This window comes from Melospiza melodia, chromosome 12 (assembly GCF_035770615.1).
Source record: "Melospiza melodia melodia isolate bMelMel2 chromosome 12, bMelMel2.pri, whole genome shotgun sequence".
Taxonomy (NCBI): Eukaryota; Metazoa; Chordata; class Aves; order Passeriformes; family Passerellidae; genus Melospiza; species Melospiza melodia.
The window spans coordinates 18,050,602-18,066,828 of record NC_086205.1 but is presented as its reverse complement, the minus strand read 5'-3'; the positions used below and the strand labels follow the sequence as shown (position 1 = coordinate 18,066,828).

The 16,227-nt window shown below is 42.3% G+C and overlaps 1 long non-coding RNA gene across 1 annotated transcript in view; it reads left to right on the top strand.

The window, feature by feature from the left end:
* The first annotated feature begins 15,874 nt into the window (after positions 1 to 15,874).
* The window catches only part of LOC134423724 (uncharacterized), a 56,480-nt gene continuing 56,127 nt past the window's right edge, over positions 15,875 to 16,227 (top strand). The window contains exon 1 of the long non-coding RNA XR_010029188.1: positions 15,875 to 15,952. This is a non-coding gene — a long non-coding RNA (uncharacterized LOC134423724). The remainder of the gene's footprint in view (positions 15,953 to 16,227) is intronic.

Below are 16,227 nucleotides of genomic sequence, written 5' to 3'. Positions count from 1 at the left end.
GAGTTAATGGATGAGCCTGGCCTTCACCATCAGCTTTGGGCTAGCTCCACTGGAAACTTGCACTTGTAGACAAGCTGATTACTGTTCTCAGAGAATTTCATGACCCTTACTAAGTTTCATATTCCTTTTGCCACATCTCGATAGGGATGCAATCATTTCTCAAGGGCTGTGAGGTGAATGTAGCTTTTCCTTCATCCTCTAAACTGCAGTGTTGGGAAAGGAGCACCTTTGCTGCTGAAGCCTATTGTAGTTCAGCTTCAGGCTGGTCCATTGACCCAACACAAAGAAGTCTGCTTTTCCTTCAGAATGACCTGCTGTTTTCTCTGGTTTTCCACACAGGAAGAATGAATGTCACTTCATTTTATTAAAACCAGAAAGGAGGCTGTTGGCCACTTTGCTCAACATCCTCATCCATACTTTCCATGAGGTTCTCTTCTTGCTCTCTGGATTGGGTAAGCAATATGCCTCTGACCCAGGATTTTTCCAGGTAGTAATCTGAGAGCTACTGATGCTGTCTGAGCAATGCTATCCTGCAATTAGTCTGAAAAAAATCTTCTTTTCATGTATTTCTGGTTTGTCATTTAAGGGTCCCAAACCTCAGAGCTTCCACAACTGTCTTTCAAGGAGGCAAAGACTACTTGCTGTGTACTGGAATGTGTCCTTTATATTTAATATTAACTAATGGGGACGAAATTACTCTTGGCTCTTGATGTTACTGAGTGTTCCCTTTGGGGGCTGGATTCCTTCCCAGCAAGTGGTAGCAGCCACCAGCAAAGGTGAGTTTGACATTGCTGCAAACTGTCCCTAAAGCAGCCCATGCAACTGTGCCAGCACTTACTCCCTTTGTTCAGTTTATTTATTGAAGGTGAACTCCTTGAGCATACAGAGCACAGAATGTTTTTGTGAGTACAGAAAAAGACCCCAGAGATGTGCTTGAGGAAACATTCTCAGGCTTAAAACCACGTCAGGCCCTGCATAGGCTGCAGGCTGCTGTCTCTGACTGCTTTTGGCTCCTTGGTTCCAGGCAAGGGGCAGCTTCCCTGGTTCTGAAAGAGCCTGTCATTTCCAGTAACTGAGGGAAGAATTACTTTTGTTTATGGTTTAGAAAGCAGGGAGGGAGAACTGGGATACTTGGCCCTCTGTGCATTGCTATTCTATAAAGTGTGGGTGACAATATTTTACCTTCGTCAGAGGGACATTTGCAACCTAATGGACAGAAAGTGCTCAGGAATTCCCCACCTGGGCAGTTGGGACACGTTGCCTAACAACTTTTAGATGTGCCTTACCTAAGTAACAATGAGTGACAAAGGGCATCAATACTCTGTCTCTAAAGTGCTGGCTGCTCCCTGCATGCTGTGTGTCTGTGGGCAGTGCTGCTCTTGTGTTGGGAGCATTCTCCTCCCTCTGTTCCAGGTAGCACAGAAGCTGCCTGCAAATCTGCTGGCAGAACTGCTTTTTTAGCCAAATGAGAGAGTTCCTGTGTTCCAGCATCATCATTAACTCAGAGGAAGTTTGGCTAATGAGCCATGGTGCCTGCAGGCCCCAGAGGGCCAACATGCTTCTGCAAGCCCCCGAATGGGACTGTGCCTGCTACCTCCAGCCTCTTGCCTGAATGCTGACTTTTTTATTTATGGCATTGCCATTATGCTCTCTGCTGGCTCTGGGCACTCAGAGCTCACTCTCTGTCATATCTGTTTCTCTGGATATTTATGCTGTAAGACTGGGAGCAGAGTGCAACTCTGAAGGCTTTCAGCAGTGTTAACTTGCCCTCATTGCTAGTGTATGAGAGACCTGCCACACTGTCTCTTCTTTGATATCTTCCCTGGGTTTGTGCTGCTGAGAGGCTTCTCTGATCTCTTCCACTAAATGACACAACCTAGAGCGAACTTAGCAGAAAAGGGTCTCTGAGTTTCAAAACCAGAGTAATCTTTGGGAAAGGAGTAACTTAGATCTTTGATGGTCCAAAAGGCCTGACAACTGGGGCATGCAGGAGAAACCCAGTTGTTCAAATAGTGGAAACATGAAGAGAAAAGTATTAGTGTCAATCTTAGGTTAATTGGAAAATATTCAAAGGACTTTGTTTTGCTTAATTTTGAGGTTAGAACTTCCCTGGGGTTCTATGAAAAGAATGCAATGCTGGCAGCTACTTTGAAATATGTAGGAGTGAGCTGCAAAGCAAAGAAGTTGTTAGAAGGGATGTGACCTCCTCCTGGCTGGGTGGACAGCAGAAAAATGAAGATGAGAATGTTATACAATTGCTCTTGCTTCAAGAGCAGTCTGTGGTGCGACATAAATGGATAGGTATGAAGACATCCTTTCCAAAGCAGATCCTCTGTTCATCCTGATACCCAACATCAAAGATGAGGTTTCCTAGCTCCAAGCTCTCTCCAAATGCACACGTGGCCTATGGGAAGCACCAGGCACACCAGGTGTGTCACAAACACCACTGGCAGCATTGGTGGTAAGAGGTGCATTGCTCTGCAGTAAAAGACTAGGTTTTTGGATTAACTGTATGACCTTGTTAAGGTCACCCCTTTTTTGTTATCTTTTGTTTTCCTGTTTTGCTTAAACATGAGGTGTTTCAGGGCAGGGAGTGTCTTAGCTTACGTTTTTGGAGTATTCTGCAGAATGGGAACCTGCCCATGGTACTGTGGACTCTTGGCACTGCTGGTTGTAACCTGTGGGTATGGGAGGGTGGGGGGACTCACCCAGCAAGTCTGGAGCCTGCAGAGCCAGTTCAGCTCAGAGAGTTACACAGGGGGAGCCTCTGGGGCTCCATGCAGTGACAGGGAGGCAATAGAGCAATCACCTTATCTGTCCTTCTCCCTGTGCCTTCTGCCAGCATAATTCCAGCTGAGCACTCTGCTATGCCATCTGCAGTAGGGCAGCACAAGTAGGTGGAGACTTGCTGTCATACTGGCTAAGAAGAAGTTTGAGAGCAGCTCTTCAGCCAGGGAAAAGTTGGAGGAGCTTATTCAGACAGGAGGCAGATTTACTTTCCTAACCTACTTTTGAAGAAGAGGAAATTCTCCAGGATTGTGAGGCTCTTCCCCACTGTATTGCCTCAGAAGCATTTCATGCCTTGGAGAGCCTGAAGACTGGTGACCATGTTCAGGGTGCAGTGTTTAACCACATACCCAGATTCAAGACATTGGAGGTGCAGTGATGGAAGGAGGGCCCCAAATAGGAAACAGTGCCTGGGAAGTGAGCACACCACCAGCCTGATCAGGACCTTCAGCAGACCTCTTGGAAGAGAGAATGCTATGGGAGTCTTACTAAGAGCAGAAGTGTTTCTCAACCCTTTTGGCCTGTGTGCCAGTTCTGCTGATTGAAAAATCACTTCTATTGATTGAAGAACTCTAGCAGTTCAATCACAGAATAAGGATAGTTCCTTCTAGCAATTTAATCACAGAATAAGAAAGTGGGTGTCAGGCCTCTCTTGTATTTTTTTTCTGCCCTGTTTTGAAGGCTGAAATGGGCTGTTCTAGTTGGATTAATTCTGTATGTCATGCCACCAAAACCTGCATGGTTCCTCTCCTGCCAGAAGTGGGGCCCTCTGTTCTACCTGCAGAAAGGTACCCAGTCCTGGGCTGCAAACATTCAGGGAAACAATCTGTCACTTCACTTGTGTTGAGCCTTCCCATTCAGCCCCAAGGTAATGATGCAGGTTTTGTTTTCCTCCTGAGTTTGTCTGGCTGGTTCAGGCTCCTAGCTCTCACTTTTTGCTCTGCATTTTACCCATAGCTTTAGGAGCACTGTAGTAAAAATACCTTACTGAGGGAACCAGGCAGTACTTTTAGGCTATCGTGAAGCTGTTCATCAACCTTCCCTTTTTGCTCTTGGAGTGCTTAGAAGGCTCTGGGAACAGTCATTATTAGTGTTGTGTAATGGTCACAGTGCACTCCAAGAGTCAACAATATCCTGTAAAAAGGCCAAAAGCCAACACCCATGTGGACTGGCCCCTTCTGACCAACAAAAAAGTAACCCCTGGAGAATTTTAACCTCATACTGACTGCTATTACCATTGCTTTCTCCTGTGTCATCATCAATTAGCTTTCAACTTAGGTTGAAATGCAGTTGTAGACAGTATAAAATACAGAAGAAAAAATTCTGGAGGAAAAACTCCAACTTTACACATTGTCTATAATTATAGGCTGGGCACTGTATTAGACTGAGTACAATTCTCTTAAAATGGAGAGTAATATCTCTTCTTTAGAAAGGTAACTGATTCAATGGAATCTAACGGAATAAATTGTCATGTATAGCCAATAAAAGTATAATTGGTTTTTTTTTATGTATTTCAACTTCAAAGTGTGCAGAGTCTGAACTTGTAGCTTTGTTGTTACCTCTTTCTTTTGTTAAGTAGAACAAAAGAAAGCAGTGAAGTAGATGAGCTGCTTGGCAAGTCTGGATGATCCAAAACAACACAGTGGGAAGGTGTTCCTACCCTCTGATGGAAGCATTGTCCAGAGGGTATCAAAATCAGTGTAAGCTGCAGTTTTGGCCAGAGCTTGGAGTGATGCCTTTTAACAAGATGTGTTGAAAACATCCATTACATAAATGTCCATAACCAGTTTTTCAAAAGATGCAAAAGAGATACATGAGTCAAAGCCAAGCACGTTTTCTGTGCCTTGGAAATGAATTGCCTCCAGGGAGCCCTCCTAGGAAGTTCAGGCTGTGTACCATATGGAAGTTACTATGGCCTTATCTTTGTGTTCCTACATCTGTGGTCAGGAACCCGTCCAGCTGTACCAGTGGAGCTGTGCTGAGTTCCTGAAACCTGGGTGAGTTCTGGTTGCGTTCATCGCCTGGTGCTGAACTGGGCAGTGTGTGCTCCTCCTGGCCACCAGGCCTTGTTTGGTCCCTTGCTAAATGCAAGCTGAGGCCTCCTATGCCTTGGTTTATCTGGCTAAGCACAAAACCATAAATGAGTATGAGACCTGAAAAGGTAGTGGGAAGATGAATAGTTAAACTAGTTTTCTGGTTTGCCTGGTTGCTTTCTCTTGTTTCAATGAAATCTGGATCGGTCTAGATTTGGGTCTGAAGTTTAGTATTAGAGTTGCCAAAAGCAGCATACAGGTTTGGATGATGCTCTGGACAAACTTCCAGAGGTCCAGGGATACTTAGAAGACTTATAAATTTGTATTTCTGTTGCCTAAGTCTTTTACAAACTCTTGAATAACCTTTGCCAGAGTATTCAACCCTTCTGACCTTGGAGAGCAGCACTGGTCTCCTACAAGCTGAGTGGTGCAGGTTGAGATTCAGCTAATATTTGTTGAAGAGTAGGAGTTCTTTAGAGGCATGAGAGGCTTAGCTAATATTTGCAGAACACTTTGAGGTCTGGGGATAGATACTGTTACCAAAGGGTGAAGTGGTATTCACATGTTCTGTCATGTCTGTGTTGTTTACAAATAGAATAGAATGATGTTTTGAAGGTCAGGGACCTTGAGAACAATAGTGGGTTTGAAGCACTCATTTATTTTTACCAAGTTCAGATGCCTGGCATACACTAGCATTTCATTTATATAAAGGATCTGATCAAACATTTTGGTTGTTTAGAGGAGTTGTTTTGCTTGTTTTCAGGCTGTTGAAATGTCAGATGGCGAAAACAAGAAAGAGCTCCAGATGGAGCAACTGCAAGAGAAACACGACAGAGATGGTAATGGGAAAGCTTCAGATTCACACTTGACTGGGAGTCCCATGATTGGGAGTCCCCACCTGTGGCTTCCAAATCCACTCTCTGTGCAAGCCCTTGTGCAAAGCAGCATCCCATGAGGAAGTTCTTCATTAATATGGTAAGCAAAGCCAGAAACAGTTTGGGTTTTGTTTTTTTTTTTCACTGTTCTTTAGTCCATCCATGCTGGGAATTGTTTGGGAGCTGCAGTCTCATCTGGAATACTCAGCTTTCCTATGGCCAAGAAAATCATAAGCACTCTGCTTTAATGATCCCAAATTTGAATTGGAGTTTCATGACTTACATTAATAGGGTGAATAAATGCCCAGTAGTTTGATCTCATTCACTGGCATTCACACTGTCATTTGTACCAGATCAATCTCTGTCTTCCTAACTTCTAGTGAGGATACAGACTAAATCTGTGTTTGAGTAATGTTGGAAGATGGGTGATATAATAAATGCTGTAAAACCCCTGGTTATAGATGGAAAAGTAAGAGCTGGTTAAAAAAAAATCTATCTAATCAGACAGCTCATTTAACACAAGAAATTTGTCTAACTTCCTCTAGTCTAGTCCATGGCCAGCTTTCTTGAAGACAAAGGGAGACATAATTTGTACTGGCAAAGCTAACCCTGATTTAAAATCAGAGTAAACATTTGGCACAAATTGCAGCTTTTGTTTGTTTACACTTGAAGCTGTGCTAGTCACTGAGGGCTGGAGTTACAGCAAATTCCTAACGTATGCTGCCATCTCATTTGTAATATTGGTGGTGGCTTATTCCCTAATGTTTTGGAAGCAGAGTACAGTACAGGAGACTGAAATTACCTTGCAATTACCAACTGAAACAGCTTCTTTGGTGGTGGTGATTGTAATGTGGAAATGTACAAGGATGGCATTAGGATGTGCTTGGTCAATCACTATGTTTATTGTGTCAAACAATTATTTTAAGGACTCAATTCTAAGTGCTTTAAGAACGTGCTAAGTGCTCTTTCTACCTTCACCAAGACAGAAGCTGCTGGGCACCTTGTGTGGCTGTGTCCTTAGTTTCTGTGCCAGGCTAAGGGATGGGCAGAGAGGCTTTCAGAAGGGAAAGTGTTATATTGAAAGCCACTGATCTGTGACACAGTGTGAATGTGATCTTTAATTCTGTCTTGGAGACTGCTCTTCCAAAAAACTACCTCAGGAGAGCCATACTCATTAGCAGAGGTATTCATACATTGTTATTGAGTAAGAAATTATATAGACTTATTAGAAGGTTGATTGGTTTAATAATGCACCCTATATTTGGAACTGTTTTTTTTGATAAACTGTTCTAATCTGGATAGATTTAATTAGTCATTTAATACTTTTCACATAATTAGTTAATTAACAAGACACCCTTCTTTATAAACAATTTTTGAAAAAAGCAAAAAAACAAAACGTGAGAAAACACTGCCTACAGGTTGTTTATGATAATAAACTGTTATTGTTTATCTTCAACTCCCTAAAGTCTCTCAAGCCAATTTTAGGAAAACTTATTTAGTTTTCTCACTCTCTAAGCTATCACATCCATATTCATAAGCTGCCATTAGTGGCTATCCATGAACTATTGTACCCATAAGACAAAGGGGAGCAGAAATAATTATCCCTGAATTTAACAGTTCAGAACATGGGATGTGTAGAGGAATGGAGCTAAAGCCATGGGATTGATGCTGCCTTATTACTGTCTCTTTGTTGCTGTGCCATAGCCTGTACACACTCTAACAGACAAGTTCCCTGTGCCTAGTTTGGATTTTACCAATTCAGGCTTGCCACATAATCCCAAAAACTAGTCTGGAGCTTTCAGCCACATAATTCTGTCTGTGTGAGTCAAACAACAGGAATGTATGAAATCAGACATATACGCACACTCATAAGTGAGCTTTCATTTTAGAGGTTAGTATTCAGTTGGTTAAAACCCCAAGTGTAATGATTATGTGGGAAAGTCATTATTTACTGGCTTTGAATCCAATGGTGGGAGGCAGATCAGAGGTGCTTTGGTGAAAAGGTATAGACAGTAACTTGCAGAACTGAGTCCTACTTGCTGAGTAGAAAAAATATCTGACGTTGTTAATTATAGTCCTTTCTGTCTTGTTCCTTTGCTTTGCATTTCTCTGTGGAAGGCAACTTTATCTCCTCTGAGGAGGACATCAATACAATCAAATTAGAGCTGTGCAGGAGGACTGTTAGGGAGGGTGGAATAATCTAAAATGCCCCTCATTCTTGTGTTTTGCTACTGACATGAAGAGACACTAATCTTGAAACTTGTTGGATTTCTAGGTAGAGGAACATGTGAGGTTTGAGGCCTTCACATATCTCAGGAGAGACAAGCAATACCTCCATACTTTTTTCCCCTCCAGCTCTGCCATCTCTGTCAGCTGTCAATAGTAATGCTTAATGCAGAACAAGCCAGAATTTTTTTCTTTGTTTGTTTTTCTCTCATTTAACATTGCTCTAAATTAAATGTAGTTGCAGGAAACCTACTGAAATAACACACATGCAACAAGGAATCCAAGGTAAGTAGAAACATCCAACACATGACTGTAATAACCTGTGAGGCTTTCTGTGCTTCCACCTCAGGTTCTCTTTTACTCAAGATCTTTGAGATTGCTTTGGTGATTTTTAATGCTTTCTTTTTGGTGACTGAAATATTGCTTTAGCTCAGAGCTAATTGATCTTTCCCTGTCATGAATTCTATGACAGAATGTCAGTGAGGATGTCATGGCTGCCTTGTTGCCATCTACATAAGACATGTAGAGATACAGATAATTTAAAAAAAAATTGGTTTTATTTATTTTAGCCAGATAGAAGATAGGTGAAGGGTAGCTGAGTAATTTTTTTGGCTGCTATGGAGTACAGGATGTGAAGGAAACCACTGTTAATGACTTTCTTTGAAGGCACCACCTACACGTTTATCATTGAACTGATGACCTGGAAATCAAGCTGAAGGTGTTGTAATTTAGCTATGTTCTTTTATTGCCAGGTTTACTTTACTATTCTTCTGCAAAATTCCCTGACTTTAGCCAGTAGTGTTTGACCAAGCCATGGAAGGTCCGTGTTGTCAAGAGTATGGAGAAAACTACTCCAGCTCCTGGGATTTGACTGAGAGATCATGAAGATTCTTGTGGCTGTGGTGATGGTGTGGGTGATGTGTTGCTGGCAAGAAGCCTCGGCCAGGCTGGGAGAGGTGCAACAGAGTGGTGCACTTGAGCTTTGTGCACACAGGACAGGAGCCCAAACACCTGGACTGCTCTGGCCTCAGTGCCAGCTTTGCTTCACGTGTAGCTGGTATTTGGCCTAGCTCATCTAGAGGCACGTGTATATTTAGAATGCAGACCTATTTCCAATAATAATCTTTCTGAAGAGATTGCTAGATAAGTCAATTATCTCACTCCTCTTAGAATGGTAACTATTAATTACTGGAGTTATAGGCACAGAGCAAAGATGATCAAAGCAGATGATGCAATGGGATACCAAGATCCACAGGGCAGCTTAACGTTGATGATGTCTGTTCACTGTTTCTGAAATTCTCTGAAGATGGGTGATATGTAATGTTTCTAATTGATTATATTAGCAAGAGTGTTATCTGGAGGGCACTTGATGGGGATCCAGGATATCTCACCCTGTTTCTTTGTATTTCATTGGCCAACTGAGCAAGTAAATTCCTCTTCGTGTGCCTTAGTTATCCCACTATTAAAAAGCAGTTAATCACTCATAAAACTGAGATAATTAGACTGACCTTTCTGAAAGATGCTCAGACATTTGTTGATTACAAATTCTGGATGCATTTTTGAAGCTGTTACCATTTTCTTCATTTAGGTGATAACAGCCAGCATCAGTTAATCTGATTTGTTCAGAGCAGGCAAGGGGAGATGGGAACTTGAATAGTTATTGCTTTCACTTTAAAGTTCTCTGCTATTTCTTTAAAGGAAAAAATAAAAGTTGATGCCAGAGCTCTTCTTTTTGCTGCAACTTGGTGCTTCTCTGCAGTGCCTATTTCTAGTTAAGAGAATCCTAGCATTTGGCAAATGACAACTCTTCAGTCTAATAGGTGGCACAGCACTCTTGTCTGGGAGTGTAAATGTTCTGAACTTAAGAATCTTTGCAGGTGGCACCCTCGATTTAGCAGAGACAAGAATAACATCTATTGCCATTCCTGACAATTCTTACATCCCACAAAGGCATTTGAAAATGTAGAAGTAGATAGTGAATATCACATTTGGGTGCTTTGGAAACCCATTGTGTACAAAATAGCTGAATATCAGCTTGAGATGTCATCTGCCAAATGTCACCGATTGAGGAAAGGCCTTTTTAAATTTTTATTCTTTCTTACATACTGCTTCCTGTCTTGATACTTTCTGAAAACCCTGTCATGTTCCTATTTATCATTCTAAAGAGGAGATGAAAAGAAGTCCCCTGCCTAATCTTGAGTTAGTGAAGGTTGATGTGGCAGGAAGGAAGGTGACCATTTATACCAGTAAGAGAATGGAGAGTTGCTGGTTGAGCCAACACCACTGATAGAGAACTGGCATTGAAATACTCACAGGTTATTCAAGGTGCTTGGAGACTGTTAAAAGGAGGAGATACCTTGCAGTAATTCTGACTTAAGGTATCCATTTCCATCACAATGTTAGGGCAGTGAATTCTTCCCACTGTTCTCTCAGATTGGATCTGGCCTCAGGACCAATCCATTTGCTGCTCAGGCCAAGTCCATAACCAAAACTCATTTTCTGCTTTTGTAGGAAGGGATGCTTCCTACAAAAAGAAGCATCACCTGATCTTGTTGGAGCAGGTAAAGGCAGAAAAGAGTAGAGGAGATTGAGTAAATGGCTTTCCCACTTGAAGAGGTTGGTCTTGCTAAAACAGCATTAGAATCGTTCAACCCAGCCTTACTACATGATTAGAGAGCTTCTTTTTCCAGATGTCACTGAAAAACCTTGTTGCAAAATCTCAGGTTGAAGATGCTAAGACTTTTATGTAGTGTTGGCTGCAAGAGGCCAAAACTGATGCTGCATTTCCAAGTGCTGGATGATGTTCACACAAGCCCTGAGCCTAAGTCAGTCCCTTCTCTAAAGAATTTGTGACTGGAACGATCAGACAAAGTGGGGATGAAGAAGGTCTTTTCACAAAGGCAGTTTTTAGGTGGTATGGGAACAGAGGAAGCTGCTTTCAAAAATATTACTATTATCCAGTTGATGTGGACAGTATAGGGAATATATCCAAGTTTCTGCAACAACTGATTTGACCATTTGGCAAGAGAGAGATACACTGTCAATAGGCTTCTTCCACTTATTTTGGGAACACAGTATCCTCTGTTCAGTCATGTCTTCAAATATCAGCTCCCCAGGATCTATAAAGTTGTACCAGATATGCTCTGAGATGCAGGGAGTTTCTGGCAGAAAATAGGAGTCCACATCTGTAGAGTCCTCCAAGACAAGGACTAGTTTTCTGCTCTCGTACTTGGAATTTGTTCCTCGCCATTCAGTTTTGCTTCCTGCTTTCATTTCTTGCCCTTCTTTGCTGTCAACTCCTCTTCATTCTTCCTGGACTGGAGGTAATAGCTCCTTTTAGCAGCAATACTCATGTCAGCACTTGTCTGTCCTTGCAGTCATGTGTTTTATGTCTATTTGCTTTAATTTTCAAATAGCCCATCTAGCAAAGGAGGATGGCACAGTGTAGGTGCAATGAGACCTGCACTTCCTTATGTGAAGTTGCTAAGGATGGCAGTCTCTCTTCTCTGACCATTTTTCCATTGGGACAGGCTGCTGCCACCTTCCAGGCTGTCCTGCACTTTGGCACATCTTTGAAACATCCAACAGAGTGGTTTTCAAGCCAGTTCTGCTGAAGCTGTGATTTGTGTAAGGTTTGGGAAATGTACTCTTATAGAGGGTAGATATTGTTCATTAGATGTTGATGCCTTAATTTCTGCCCATAGACAGAAATTTTTGTGCCTATGAAATACAGGTAGTATCCATGCAACACTTTCACTGAGACACTTTGGGACTCAGAGGTTTTTGGGATTTTCTGTGTTGGCAAATAGTGGGCAATCAGGATACATAAAAATACGTGCTTATAGCCCACAAGTTCTCTGACAAATTAATTTATTTTGAGGCCTCAAAATATTCCCTCCTCCCCCAAAAATTGAAACTTGAAATATTAATTTCTTCTCTAGAGCATGAACTCTGTGACCAGAGCTCAGCGTCCAAGAGTATCTTCACTAAAAGACAATACCCAAATAATCATTTAGCAATAAAATCAAACAAGTTTGACATTGCAACTTTTAAATATCTTTGGAAAATAACTTTCAGAACTACAGTTGTGTAACTATGATTCTCTGAGAATGTTCATCTGAGAAGCACCAAAATGCTTCCCAGGTTTTGCATAGAGCATGCAGCTTTGAAAAGTGCTGCTATCTGGGGGCAAAATTTCACTAAAGCCCTTGAAATAATTAAAAAACTGAATATACTTTACATTTGAAAATGTTAAGGCTATTAGTTAAGGCTTCTAAGTAACATTGACACTATCACAGCTGTTAATATTGAGTCCATTTAGTTGTTGCCTTGGAACTCTTTACAATACAAGCCAGCTTAGTTAATGAGTGCAGTTCTGTGTTATTAGTTACCCAAAATCAGCTGGAAAAGCTGCTGGCTTTTATATCTGAAATGGAACTGAATATGCTCGGTCTCCAGTGATGGGAACGAAGAATCATTCTGTCAATTCCCTTTCTGCCAGCTGATGCCAGGGTCAGAGAAGTAGGTCACACCTTTCTGGTTTTGAGATGGAGCAATACTTATTTTAGACCAATTTGCTCTGAGCACGGAGCTCATCTGCTGGGTTGAACCAGGGCATTGTTGCTTTCTCTAGTGCATTGTTCTGTTCTCCCACTAATTATCTCCAAATGTTTCTTATGCCTGGAACACAGTAGTAGTGATGAATAATGGGCTCTCTTCTCTTAACCCTTTGACCTGTAATTTGGCTTTCCACTCCCACCTAGATGCTTTCACTTTCCTGCCTCCACCAGCACTGTGTTAGTCTGACACCTGCCTGTATCAGATTTGCTGCCCCATAACCTCCTCTCTTCTGCAAATTGGGTAGGAGAGTGCAGGAGCCTGGTCTTGGTTCCAGCATTTACTGTCATGATCATGGTGTTTGCTTTATGTGTGTCAGTCTGGATAAAGGGGCATCTCACATGCCTGCGGCCTGGGAAGGGGAACAGGCACAGTCACTCCAGACCTTCTCCTTTGGAGATGACCTGCCTGGAAAAGCTGTTCAAACTGTTAATTTGTAGGACTTGTTGCAAGCACATTCTAAGAGATGGGGTTTAATTGCTATCACTTTGGGTAAACAGTAGTGTCCCTCACATGGGGTTTCCTTATGAAGGGTAGGCTGCAGATATTAGATCACATGTGAGCAGATGTGTGAGAATTGAAGCCTGGAGAAAGCAGGGGGGTGACATCTATGGGTTCCTACAGGTGACTAAGGTTGGTGGGAAGAAGGAGAGGGGAGACTTGCTGCAGATGAGTCATGGAGGCAGTGCTTAGAGGAATTTAGACTAGGGCATATCCCATCCTACAAAATAGTACAATTTCTAAACACGTTCTCATTATACTCCTTTGCACCTCAAATCCTTTTGCTTCAATTGAGTGGTGGTTTTTTTTTTTTTTCCAGTTTAGAAAACTGAGCTGTCAGCCCAGCATGTGGAGCTATTGAAGGTAGGTCAGTTCCTCTTGGCAGGGGACATGTGGGGGCCTGGCAGGTGTCATCCCCTGGGCCAGCACTCTCATTTCAGTGCAGAGGGCAACTGTGCCCTGGCTGGTGCAGTGTGCCATTTCTGTGCTGTCTCCCAGAGTGCTCCCTGGGATTACTGGCAATGCCTTTCAGCCTTGACAAAACACTCAGAAGCATCTGCAAGGCTTTCCTCCACAGAAGAGCATGAACACTGAGTGCTGTGGGCTTCTGTTTTCTGCCTGCCTCAGTCCTGCACCTTCCCATGCTGTTTCCACAGAGAAATGCCTCAGAGTAACTGCAAAGGCCAGTGCACTGTCATCACATTTGGCTTGTTTCATAACTGTCCAGTCTTGTAAAGCACTGACATTTGGTTAGGCTGGAAGCAGATCACAGTTGGAATAGGAGTGCTCCATGTCTCTGGTGAGAAAGGCTGATCTTTTGTTTGTGTTGGTGTTGTCTGCCCTGCAGCTCACAAGGGCTGGGCTGAGGCTGGTGATGCTTCAGTGCTATGATGCTTTTGGAAGCCTCTCTGAAGGCTTCAAAATGTTGAAATTGGCCCATACCTCTTCTCTATCACTCACATGTATCAGTTCTTGTCCAAGTCTCTTCTCAGCTGGTACCACAGCCCAGGAGCCAGTACTCAGCTCGGGCACAGAATGGCCTGTCTGTTAATCCTGGACAGCTTGGTGCAGAGAAGAGTTTCTTTAGGCTCAAGGTTTTTTCTTTGCAGAGACAGGTAATGACTGGGCAAGAGAAGCTGGCCTGCTAGCTGAAGGCCATGTGACAGTCCTTGGAACTGCTGTCACTGTTGTGTCCACACAGCCTATGAGGGGAGTTTGCCAAGGTGAGAGTCAGTCCCTGCAGCTGAAAGACAATTCTTTGTGACAAGAACCTTGATATTTGTAGACTGTAATTACACAAAGAGACCGTGCTGCTAATCTAATCTCACCTTCTGCCTCATTCAGACGAGACCTGTACCTGTAATGTCTGCATCAAGGATAATAATTCACTGTTAAGCTACAGCACATGTTGTAGGATGACAGCTAAATCTTGTTTTAAGAGCTCTAAGGGCAGAGAATAAAACTCTCCCCTACATCATTTGTTCAAGCGATTAACTACTGGCATTATTGCAAGTTTTAATTGTTAAATACTCATATTATTTCCAGTTTGATTTTTTCCAGCTTTTACTTTGAGCTCCTGGATCTGGTTATAGTTTTGTTTATTAGATTTTTGAAATCCTTTAACATCTCTCACAGTCCCCTGCTGAGAAATGTTAATAGAGTTAGATCAAATCACCTCCAAACCTTCCCTTCAGTAAACCAAAGAGGGAGATGGAAAGGCTTCAGCAGCCTGATCTTTCTGTCTCACTGTAACATCTGGAATTGAATGATATGTGAGGTTGAATCAATCATCTGTTCACAGCAGCATCTGACCACCTATTTGAAGATGCTTAAATGCATCCCTCAGAAAGTACTTCTTTTACTTGTGGCTGTTTTCTAGACCAAAACCATGTGTGAGTATTTTTCACTGCCTAGCCCGAGGAACCAAAGCCCAGAGCCAGGGCAGGCGGTACCTGCCGGGACCTGGGGCTGCGGGGGAGCTGCGGCTCCTGCCCGGGAAACACAACTTGACCATTTCTTACCAGTTTATCGCAATCGACTCATGGCTTCCAGTTTTCTGTCGCTTATTTGCTATTGCCCTCTAGTGGAAATAGGATGGCCGGTGGCTTGCCTTCCCAAGCTCTGTTCTCTCCCTCGTCTTATTGCTCTGGGGCTATCGTCTTGGTTATATGATGTTGCAATATTGTTTACATGGATTTTAACATATAGCTTTGCTATTCAGTTTTATTCTACGCAGGGAAAAAATACTTGGTCTCTGCAATTGAAAACTAATGTGGTGCTGTGTCTGGGATTAGAACAGACTTCCCTGATCATCAATGTGCTTTACAAGGGAAACTGCAGAAGATGTTCTCATTTCAGGCTTAGAATAATTCAGTCGTGCAGAGTCAGAATTCTGAAGTGAACTTTGTGTATGCTGCCAGCATCCACCAGCCTGGTACAAGGAGTGATCTTCTCTGGAAGCAGAAATACTGCCTTTTTACTATTTGTATTTCTATCTGAAGTCTTTGCTTTTATTAAAAAGAGTGAACTATTTAAAGCACACTCTTTCCAATCAATCATTTCACTTTGTCAGACAAGCCAAATCATTTATTGAACGATTTTCGCTAATCAAAGTCTGTCTTCTTATAGAGATCCTAGAAGATGGTTTATTAATGAGACCTAGATTTTTTTTCCCTGGTTGTAATGCAGGGAGATCTTAATAAGCAATGAATTGCTGTGTCTGCAATCACTTTTGAGAGGCTTAAAAGGAAAACAATAATACTATGACTAATATGATTGCTCTCCCTACACTGCCATCCGGCGGATGCAAAATTCATTTCCTTTTGCAAATGTGAAGGGAAATTCTCCTACTGATATCAGAGCTTGCAAACTTGGACCAAGCTGATTCTCACTTGTAACACAATTTCCAGACCAGTGAGTAAAATTTTGGTTATTCTTTAATTTTAGTTGTTTCACATTAGAAAAAGATTTTCAGTCTCTCATCTACAAAAAAAATCTCTATGTTGTAATGGAAACCTGTCTGAATTTTGAAAAAGGGCTCTGAAAGCTTCCCAGATTCTCTGCTTTCAGTATCTGGCATGGAGAGCCCATGTTTTGGTTTCCTGGTTTTGGAAAAAAGATTGAGTTCTGATGTTGATTTTCAGATAATCAGTGTGTGGGCTATTAACAACAGTGCCTAGGGTCAGATG